The sequence below is a fragment of the Anabrus simplex genome, chromosome 4, assembly GCF_040414725.1.
Source record: "Anabrus simplex isolate iqAnaSimp1 chromosome 4, ASM4041472v1, whole genome shotgun sequence".
NCBI classification, from domain to species: Eukaryota; Metazoa; Arthropoda; class Insecta; order Orthoptera; family Tettigoniidae; genus Anabrus; species Anabrus simplex.
In genome coordinates this window covers 107,424,882-107,434,800 of record NC_090268.1, presented here as the reverse complement: position 1 = coordinate 107,434,800, position 9,919 = coordinate 107,424,882, and the positions used below count along the sequence as shown (strand labels likewise).

At 42.0% G+C, this 9,919-nt stretch overlaps 1 pseudogene; it reads left to right on the top strand.

The window, feature by feature from the left end:
* The first annotated feature begins 1,068 nt into the window (after nt 1–1,068).
* On the top strand, nt 1,069–1,186 carry LOC136873016 (5S ribosomal RNA; annotated as a pseudogene).
* The last annotated feature ends 8,733 nt before the right edge of the window (nt 1,187–9,919 follow it).

Below are 9,919 nucleotides of genomic sequence, written 5' to 3'. Positions count from 1 at the left end.
TGTATTGGTATACGTCTTTTTTGTTATTATGTACATTTTTCGATGTTCACTGGCTTTTTTGTATAGTAGGTTAAAATGTGTGTGAATTATTCTAGAATGCAAAATATGTGTTATTTAGTAAATTATTCAGTGTTAGAACTTAACCAGTTTTTTGGTTCGCATTCATTTCAAACATGTCCTAGCGTCGTTAATAATCTGAACTTCAAACTGCTCGTTATACTACAGGCAAACATATGAGTGGATGGCTACAAATGGATTAATTATTCTCTTACATCAGCAATGCTTTGCGAAGAATAGAATCATGAAAAAAGTATCAAGCAGGCTTCGTAATTAGTTATTGTACGAGTAAAACTGGTATGAGAAGTACTATGTTTGATGATAACCTTAATCAATATATCGGCACTTAGAATGAAAACGTTATAGGTCGGATTTTTTATGTAAACCAAAAAAGTTCAGAAACTCGTACATCAAGCAGCTCGGCTACGTAAAATAGATTAAAACCCTTAAGTGCGGAATTTATTGTTTCTTTTAAATACGATTTTTTCATTCCAAAAATAATACATCATTATCAAAAAATATTCAAAATATAAATATTTTTTTTAAATTGGTACCAGCGAGCGAGTGCGAATGGCTGTGTGGTTTGGGTCACGTAGTTGTCAGCTTGCATTCGGGAAATAGTGAGTTCGAACCCCACTGTCGGAAGCCCTCAAGATGGTTTTCCGTAGTTTCCCATTTTCACAACAGGCACATGCTGGGGCTGTACTTTAACTAAGTGCAATTGTAGACTTTATATTTTTTCAGTTATTTAATTTATTTCCATCTGTATATCTTATAATGTCATTGTGTGGAGCCTTTTCACTCGTTACATTAATTGACTTTTCGAAACAAATTATGATGAACTGCAGTTATTTAAAGGGCAGATTGTTTGAAAAACTGAGAAAGTCTCATTAGATTACTGAAGCATTTCGGTTGTCGGCCCCTCGTCTAGTGATTAGAGTTAAGACGCTCTGCTCTCCCCATTAATACAATTATCACCACCACCGGGCAGAGAATTTTTCTACGTAACTATTCAACGGCCATACCATGTTGAATACACCGGTTCTCGGCCGATCACCGCAGTTAAGCAACATTGGGCGTGGTCAGTACTTGGATGGGTGACCGCTTGGGAACACCAGTAAAGTCAGTATAGGCGACTCAAAATACGAAATTCAATCTTAATAATTCGGAGAACCATGTGAGTTCTCTTGATTTCATATGGAGCTATGGAAAAAGAACTGGCAAGGAGAGGCCATACCCTGCGTCCAACTGATTTCAACGAGCTTCGATATACGTGTGCGGGGACACTCAACAGTAACTTGTGTAGAAGAGTTTAGGTCAATACGCTTTCGTTTTCAAAAAAAAAAAAAACTGAGGTGAAATGTCATGACACAGGTTCACTTTGGACCAAGTGAAGGTGATAGTAGAACACTAGGAGATGAACAAATGTTACTTAACCAGGTCAGATCCGCAATCTAATAATTTCCGAAAAATTCATGAATCCCCGATTCCAATGCAACGCGTATATTCTTGGAGAGTTACACGGCCGAGTGGCCACCGTACGTGCCTTCATGGCTCAAGCGGAAGCGGGCTGGCCTCTCACCGCTGGGCTCCGTCGTTGAATTCCCGGTCACTCCAAGTGAGATTTGTGCTGGACTAAGCGGAGATAGGGCAGGTTTTTTACCGGTTACTTCATTCCAGCAACACGCTCCAATATCAACTCATTTCATCATTGACCTAGCGGAGTGTGACAGGCTTCTGCACCCGGTACAATTCCTATCTTCGCCGTTAGATAGGGGCTTAGTTCACCCCATTATAGACCCGGCTGAAACTGGAAACACGCTGTGGATTTTTGTTTTCCAATTCTTTGAATATCACCGTAACTTTAGGTTCGAGCCCCACTGTCAGCTGTCCTGAAGACGGTTTTCCGTGGTTTTCAATTTTGCCGTAGGCAAATGCTGGGCCTTTACTACTTTAATTAAGACCACGGTCGCTTCCTTCACACTCATTGTCCTTTCCTATCCCATCATCATCGTAAGACCTATTTGTGTCGGTACGACGTAAAGCAAGTTGTAAAAATTAATTTTAAAAATTGAACCTTAGGCAAAGGATTTTTAACAGACAAAGTTCTAAGCAGAAATATTTTCACATAGCGGCTTCCGCGGGCGAAACGACTGTGTTCTTTAAACGAACGTAATGAGAAACTCTTTGGCCCTATCGTGACTTGACTGGATCCCACAGAAAGTGTGAGAACAAATGTTGCGCAGTAGTCTAACGAAGGTCTGTGGTTTTCACGTCCGTACAGTATAATAACTAAGTACTCTTATTTGAAGAGCGGTGACACTGTTGGTTTCACACAGAGCGAGCCGTGTTGCAGGGAGGCCTCCTTGCCCCAGGCGCTACGCCACAAGGATCGATCTCGACCCTGGGAAGCGACCTACTTACCGCTGGGTTCGGGTCGGCCCCGCTTCTACCACTATGCTTCTTTCAAGGTTTCTCTTTCACATCCGGTTTTCTGTAATCTCTGCCTATGTTATGAGTCTTCTTCTGTAGAATGAAAAGTATAAACGGAAGCGGAGGTGTAGCGAAGTATAAAAGTAGATATAAGAATAAAAATAACGAGGCACTTCAGGCACGTTAGATACTTAAAGCTCGGTGCCATATAATCTGATACCTCTGATTTCCATATAAAAATCAACATTTAAAAAATCTAAGAGCCTCTGCGGCTCAGATGTCAGCGCGCCTGCATCTCACCCCTAGTTTTCGTGGTTCAAATCCCGGTCACTCCGTGTGAGAGTTTTGCTGGACAAAGCGGAGCGGGACAGGATTTTCTTGTCATCATTCATTCCAGCAACAATCTCCAATATCATTTCATGTGTCAGTCATTAATCATTGCCCCCAAAGGACTGCGACAGGCTTCGGCAGCCGGCACAATTCTTATCCTCACCGCTAGATGTAAGCTTCATTCATTCCAACCCTTACCCGGACAGATTATTGGAAACAGGTTGTGTATTTTCATATTTAAGATCTATTCTTAGACATTGAGAAGCAAAACAGCATATGTATGAAAGCGAAACTATTATTTCACCTACTGGGAAACACTGAAACCATGTGCTAAGGAAAAATAAAGTCGTGTATTAACACTTGATGTACTTTTTTTGCTATTTGCTTTACGTCGCACCGACACAGATAGGTCTTATGGCGACGAAGAGATAGGGAAGGCGTAGGAGTTGGAAAGAAGCGGCCGTGGCCTTAATTAAGGTACAGCCCCAGCACTTGCCTGATGATGTGAAAATGGAAAACCACGGAAAACCATTTTCAGGGCTGCCGACATTGGGGTTCGAACCAACTATCTCCCGAATACTGGATACTGGCCGCACTTAAGCGACTGCAGCTATCGAGCTCAGTGCGACCTCAAATAAGGTACAGGCCCAGCATTTGCCTGGGCTGCTGACAGTGGAGTTCGAACCCACTATCTTCCGAATGGAAGCTGATAGCAACGTGACTCAAACCGTGCAGCCGCTTGCTCAGTCTTAATGTGACGCAAATATTTAAAAAAATATCTTCTCCTCTATCCGTATGCTCGGCACTTAGTGGGAAAAAGTGGTTATCAATATACCCGGCTGTCTTTGCCCCAGGAATTAACCTGGTACTCATTTTTGTTGTAGGCTAAGTGAATTTTAGGGCCACATGCACCACCGGAAGCGGAAATCTATTTTCTTTAATTTCTTCACTTCCCGATGGGGAATCAATCCCATGCCTTCAAGGGTGAACCGAGCATGCCTTTACCACCTCGGCTGCGGAGCCCATAAATAAATCTATGGAAAATTAATAGTGTATAGTCCAGATTCTTGGCTAAATTTTCAGCTCAATGATATTCGATTTATAGGGTATCGGGCTCTATTCCAGGCTGTACTAGAGATTTTAGCTGCGTTGACTTACTATCTGTAATGCGTAGGCTAGGAATTTCTGATCGTCTTAATACTCTTCATGTATATAAAACATATATTAATATCTTGAAACCATTTTCACACCAGGCAAATGCTGGGGCTGTACCTTAATTAAGGCCACAGCCGCTTCCTTCCAACCCCTAGGCCTTTCCTATTCCATCGTCGCCATAAGACCTATCTGTGTCCGTGCGACGTAAAGCCCCTAGCAAAAATAATATCTTGAAACATATAGGACCTGGTCACTTGATTTTTGAGGGAAGTGGGTGCGGTAAGAACAGTAGGGGTAGATTAAGGCATGAATATAACAAACAGATTGACTAGATTTGGGATATAATAGTTACGTAGAAATGAAAAGGTTACATGGGGTACGGTTACAAGTCGTCTGTGGACTGATGACTCAAACATTATTATTATTATTATTATTATTATTATTATTATTATTATTATTATTATTATTATTATTATTATTATTATTATTATTACTATTAGCTTGGTTTCGTTCAGCTGTAGAGCACGTCATTTCAGCTTTCTCCTTCTTTGTACTTTAACCTTGACCCAGTACTCCAGCAATTGTTCTCAACGGTGTCCCTTTCTATCTTCAGTCCTCGCCTTTCTGCTTTTAGCTTCATCTTTTCTTGAAAATCTTGGTGTAGTTGAAGTTTATTCTTACGCGAGTCACGCTCCTGGATGTCTTTATGTGTGATCGCCATTTATTGCAGATCTCCTTCTACCTCAGTGAATCAGACACGCGCTACCCCCAGCCCCCACCCACCGGTTTCCTTGTCTTGAAAGATATTGTTGGTTACTCTTGCTGGGCTTATAGTACCACGTTCCCATAAGAGACCATCTTTCTTTCCTAAATACTCTGCCTCACAAAAAATGAAGCACTCAGAAGGGGAAAAGAAAACAAAGTGAAACTTCACGTGTTGAGAAGGTATGTGATGTTATTTCAGTGATTGTAAAATCGAGTCAAATTTACAAAGAACTTGGCACTACGAACTCACTTATCAGTATGACGTTTCATTCCCTCTGGATTGGATGCATGCATTGTTTACGTTGAGATGGGTGTCATAAAGCAGGTGTATCCTCTCTGAGGCAAGCTGGCCCACAAGGGTTGTAACTGGTCCTTGACATCCTGGGACAAAGTTGACGTCCGAGTTGGTCCCACACATGTTCTATCGGGGACAGATCTGGGGACCTTGCTGGCCACGGAAGTACCTCAACATCATGCAGATAGTTCACAGAAACACGTGGCGTGTGTCGACGAGCATTGTCCTGCAGAAAAACCGGCACCACAATACTGTCACATGAGAAGTAACACATGATGACGCAGGATGTCCGTGGCGTACCGTTGTGCCATCAGAGTTCCCTCAATTACTACCAGCTGCGACCTGAGGTCATACCCGGGGGCTCCTCACATCATGACATCAGGAGTAACACCGTTGTTCCCCGCCAAAACATTCCCAGATCACTGCCATACTCGCATAACCGCGATCCATCGGTCAATACAATGTGACGCCATTCACCAGCAGTCCAATGCTTTTCGGTCACGGCACCACCGCAAACGCAGCCGTTTCCGTTGTGGTGTAAACGACAGCCTACGCATGGGACGGTAATTCCCCAGGAAGGCTGCCACTAATCTCCGTCCAACGGTGCGGGATGGCACAGAATATGGCATGGAGTCCATTACTTGTTCTCGGATGGAAGGCGCAGATGTGAAGGGGTTACAATATTCTTGGTGTCACAATACGTTGATCCTCCCTTCTTGTGGTCAGACGCGGTAGACCGGAATCTTGACGACGAGTATGCCTGCCCTCACGTTCCTTCCAGTCCAACGTCGGGCCACTGTTACATCCAAATGCCCCACAATTCTGGATATTGCACAATTCGACCAGCCGGCCAAATGGAGACCCGCAATGAGGCCCCTTTCAAACTGTCAGATGCTGATAACGCTGTCTCACACGAGTACGTGGCATCTCCGTGATTTTGACGGTGATCATTAAATGTCTGACGCAGTTCTCGCCCGTTATATACCCTACTAGGCCTGGTAACAACACTAATGCACTCTCGTGGCTCGTTCTACCTGTCTCATACAATTGAGCATCAGTCAATGATGGTGTGTACATGTGCGAAGTAACATTGACATCCGACCATTTCTCCTGGGCGCTTCAAGTTTTTTTTTTTGTCAGGCAGTCAGTGGTGTATGCTGTGATCAAGATGTGGGCTACCACTAGACTTATGTTACCCCTTTTCGATAGTTGGTTTAGTGAACGTGAAACCTTCGGCGTTTTGAGCTGCAGCCAGTAGCCAACGGAGAAGCCTGCTGTGTTGTCAAGGCTGCTTCACAAGCTTCTGTCCTGGCCTCTACCACTGCCAATACTCAACAACGATCAGTGGTGATGCTGGTCTAAGCTTTAGCAAATTAAAGTCCCGCTTTGTGGCAAAATAGGTAGAATGCTTGCCTCTGGTCCGATGGTCCCGGTTCAATTTTCATCACACCCTCATACTGTTAATTCCCCTGGCTTGGGGACTGGGTTTTTATGACGTCTTCGCCATTCATTTTATCCTCGTTACGTCACCACCAAGCGAATACAGATGCCATGCACCATTATTATTATTATTATTATTATTATTATTATTATTATTATTATTATTTGCTGGGTGTTAATAAGCAATTAGCCAACGGCCGTAGCCGTGTTGAAACCGCGGATCCCGTGAGATCTCCGAAGTTAAGCAACATTAGGGGTGGTCAAGATTTGGATGGGTTGCCACGCCCTGTTGGAGGGGAATAAGGGAATGAAGAAGCGGGAAGGAACAGGCCACCCTACCGTACGTAAACTCCGGCTCAGGCACACATCTGCGGAGGTTCGGACCTGCCTTCGGGCAGAATACACACTTACCCTACATTTAATGAACAATTTGCTGGAAATATTTGCACTATAGAGGTCCTCAGTTATGTAGTTGTGAAACTTATTTCAAGGCCTGATCCTGTGTCACAGATATTGCTCTATATTAATGAAATTCTTGGCATGGATGATATGAAACGACGCCAGTATTGACGGAGATGCAGACTACATGTGTTGAGCCTAGAAGGTAGTAGATATTGTAACTTTGGTGCAGTTCAGCTAGTTAAATAGGCAAAACGTATTGCTTTCGGGGTCTTTATTAATAGCTCGTAGACTTGTTCGTAATAACTTGTCACTAAATTGTTAATTCTTCAAAACTTCTTTGAAGACTGCACAAGGTTCACGAGGAGACGGCAAATCAATATCAAACTTCATAACTTTTTGAAGTCTCCCTCCAAAAGGACTCAAAAGTGGATTCTAAGCGATTGGGAAGAAAATAATGTGTCTAGTAACAACCTATGTAATTTCGAGTATATACGATGTTTCTACCTTCCATTCATTAGTTAGTCTCCTCCCTTTAGATTTTGTGAGCTTTTGCTCGGGAGATGATGGATTCGAACCCCACTGATGGTAGCCCTGACGATGGTTTTGCATGGTTTCTCATTTTTATACCAGGCACATGCTGGGACTGTACCTTAATTAAAGCCATGCTCGCTTCCTTCTAAGTCCTAACCCTTATCTATTCCAACGCTACCATAAGACTTACCCGTGCCCGTGCGACGAAAAGAAAAAAAAATGAAAGAAGAGTGGAAGATATATCTATGGACTTGAACTCTGTTGTACTCCATGAATATTCGATCAAAGTGTGTGATCTTTGAATCTAGTGGAAATCTACAGGAAATTTTTCTTAAATTCCTCCGTAATGCCTGTCTTCAGCAAGAAAATATTGAGCATAAGCACTTTGTAAGGAGATCGAATTTTTTTAAAGAGAGGATTCTTCTTTCCACACTAGTAATTTACTTATCTTGTATGTATTCTTCGGGTGCTCCAGGCCTATTTTCCATTTCGTAATATGGTACTATTCACATTTACGATTACATAAGATTGATTCTTACAAGTAGAGGCCAGATCCTGCGTCCAACCGATTTCAACGAGCTTTGATGTACCTGTATGTGGACACTCAGCAGCAACTCACGTAGAACGGTTTAGATCTACGGTTTGGATGGATACAAAAGAGGAGTTCATTAAGATAAGTTCCCGATTTCAAGGTCATAAATATATAAAAATAAATAGATATAAATCTTGGTAATAGAACCAGCTTTTGGGTGGTTAGGTGGTGCGCGTTTTGCAGAGTTTAGTATCTAAACATAAATACATATAAATATTGGTAATAGAACCAGCTTTTGGGTGGTTAGGTGGTGCGCGTTTTGTAGAATTTAGTATCTAAACATAAATACATATAAATATTGGTAATAGAACCAGCTTTCGGGTGGTTAGGTGGTGTGCGTTTTGTAGACTTTAGCACAGACGTACCATTTGGGCTCATGAGTTGGATTGGAACGTACCTCCAAGACTGGAATAAATATAAATGTTTATTCATTTCTTTTTTTTTGAGTGTGATTTGATAGAACCAGATAATGTTCTTTCAACAACGAACATGCCATTTTATTTTAATCATGTTGTATTTTTTTTTCAAGAATAATACTGTTACCACACGTTTTTGTTTTCAAGTAGCTTATGAATTTATAACACAACATTGATTTCGGCAGACTGAAGAACATAAAAGTTAAGAATTAACTGAGTAGAAACTGAAATCATTTGAAAAATTCAAACAAACATACAAACAAATAAACAGAAATAAGGCATACACTGCCGGCCACAAGTTTGCTGACAAAACATATGCACCCGCTCGACTATGTTTATTGATTGTTTAATGACAGAATATACGATGGTAATTCCAAAAATAAAGTCTCCTATGTTTTTATAAATACAGAACTCTGTTCGTGTGGCTGTTGGTCACAATATTGCGAAGAGTATTTGCCGCGCTCGCATATAAACATGCGTACGTCGCGCTGAGGCACTCAGTTTTGGCTTGGCAGCCGTTGAGCATGAAGCTCACATTGCATGTTACCGCCAAGTGCAAAGTGCACGCAGTTATTCGGTTTTTGAACGCAAAAGGTACTGCACCGATTGAAATCCGTCGTAAATTGACGGTAGTGTATGGTGAGTCATGCTTTGCAGCCGAAAACGACAACATTTTGGACTCAATTGTCACGGGTGACAAAACCTGGGCGTTTCACTTTACACCTGAGACCAAGCAACAATCACGCCAGTGGAGCCGCGGGAATTCAAGCAAACACAGTCTGCCGGTAAAGCCATGACAAGTGTGTTTTGGAATCGAACAGGGGTATTGTTGGTCGACTCCATGGCTGCGAGCTGGTATGACATGGGCATACAAGAACTGTCACAGCGTCTACAAAAATGCATCGACCGAAATGGTGATTATGTAGAAAAATAGGCAAATGCTGAAGCCGTAAAATTATGTAAAGCATTATAGAAAAAACAGGTTTATGTATTAATAAAAAATAGGAGACCTTATTTTTGGGATTACCTTCGTATTACTGTAACCAAGTTTCGAAGGTTTTCGATCAACGGTGACGAGTTTACGTTCGACGTTGAGCATCGTTAAAAATGCATCTTACTGTATATTACTTACAGTAAAACATGGAAGGGCTCTGCGTTGGTTTAATAATAATTTTATTTACTTTACGTACCACTAACTACTTTCACGGTTTTCGGAGACGCCGAGGTGCCGGAATTTAGTCCCGCCGGAATTCTTTTACGTGCCTGTAAAACTAACGACACAAGGATGACGTATCTTAGAAGTGAAGCTTCCACGGTGTGAAGAATTATTTAATTTATTTTCCGGGTTGAACCGTGTTGTACTTGTACGCATATCACGTACAGTTTGCCGACGTTTCGAATACATTGCAGTATTCATTGTCAAGGCGACTGAAATACCCCTACTCGATCCGAGGTAATCAGTCTCCCAGGCAGAGTTACACTACTAGAGAGGCCTTGATCTTG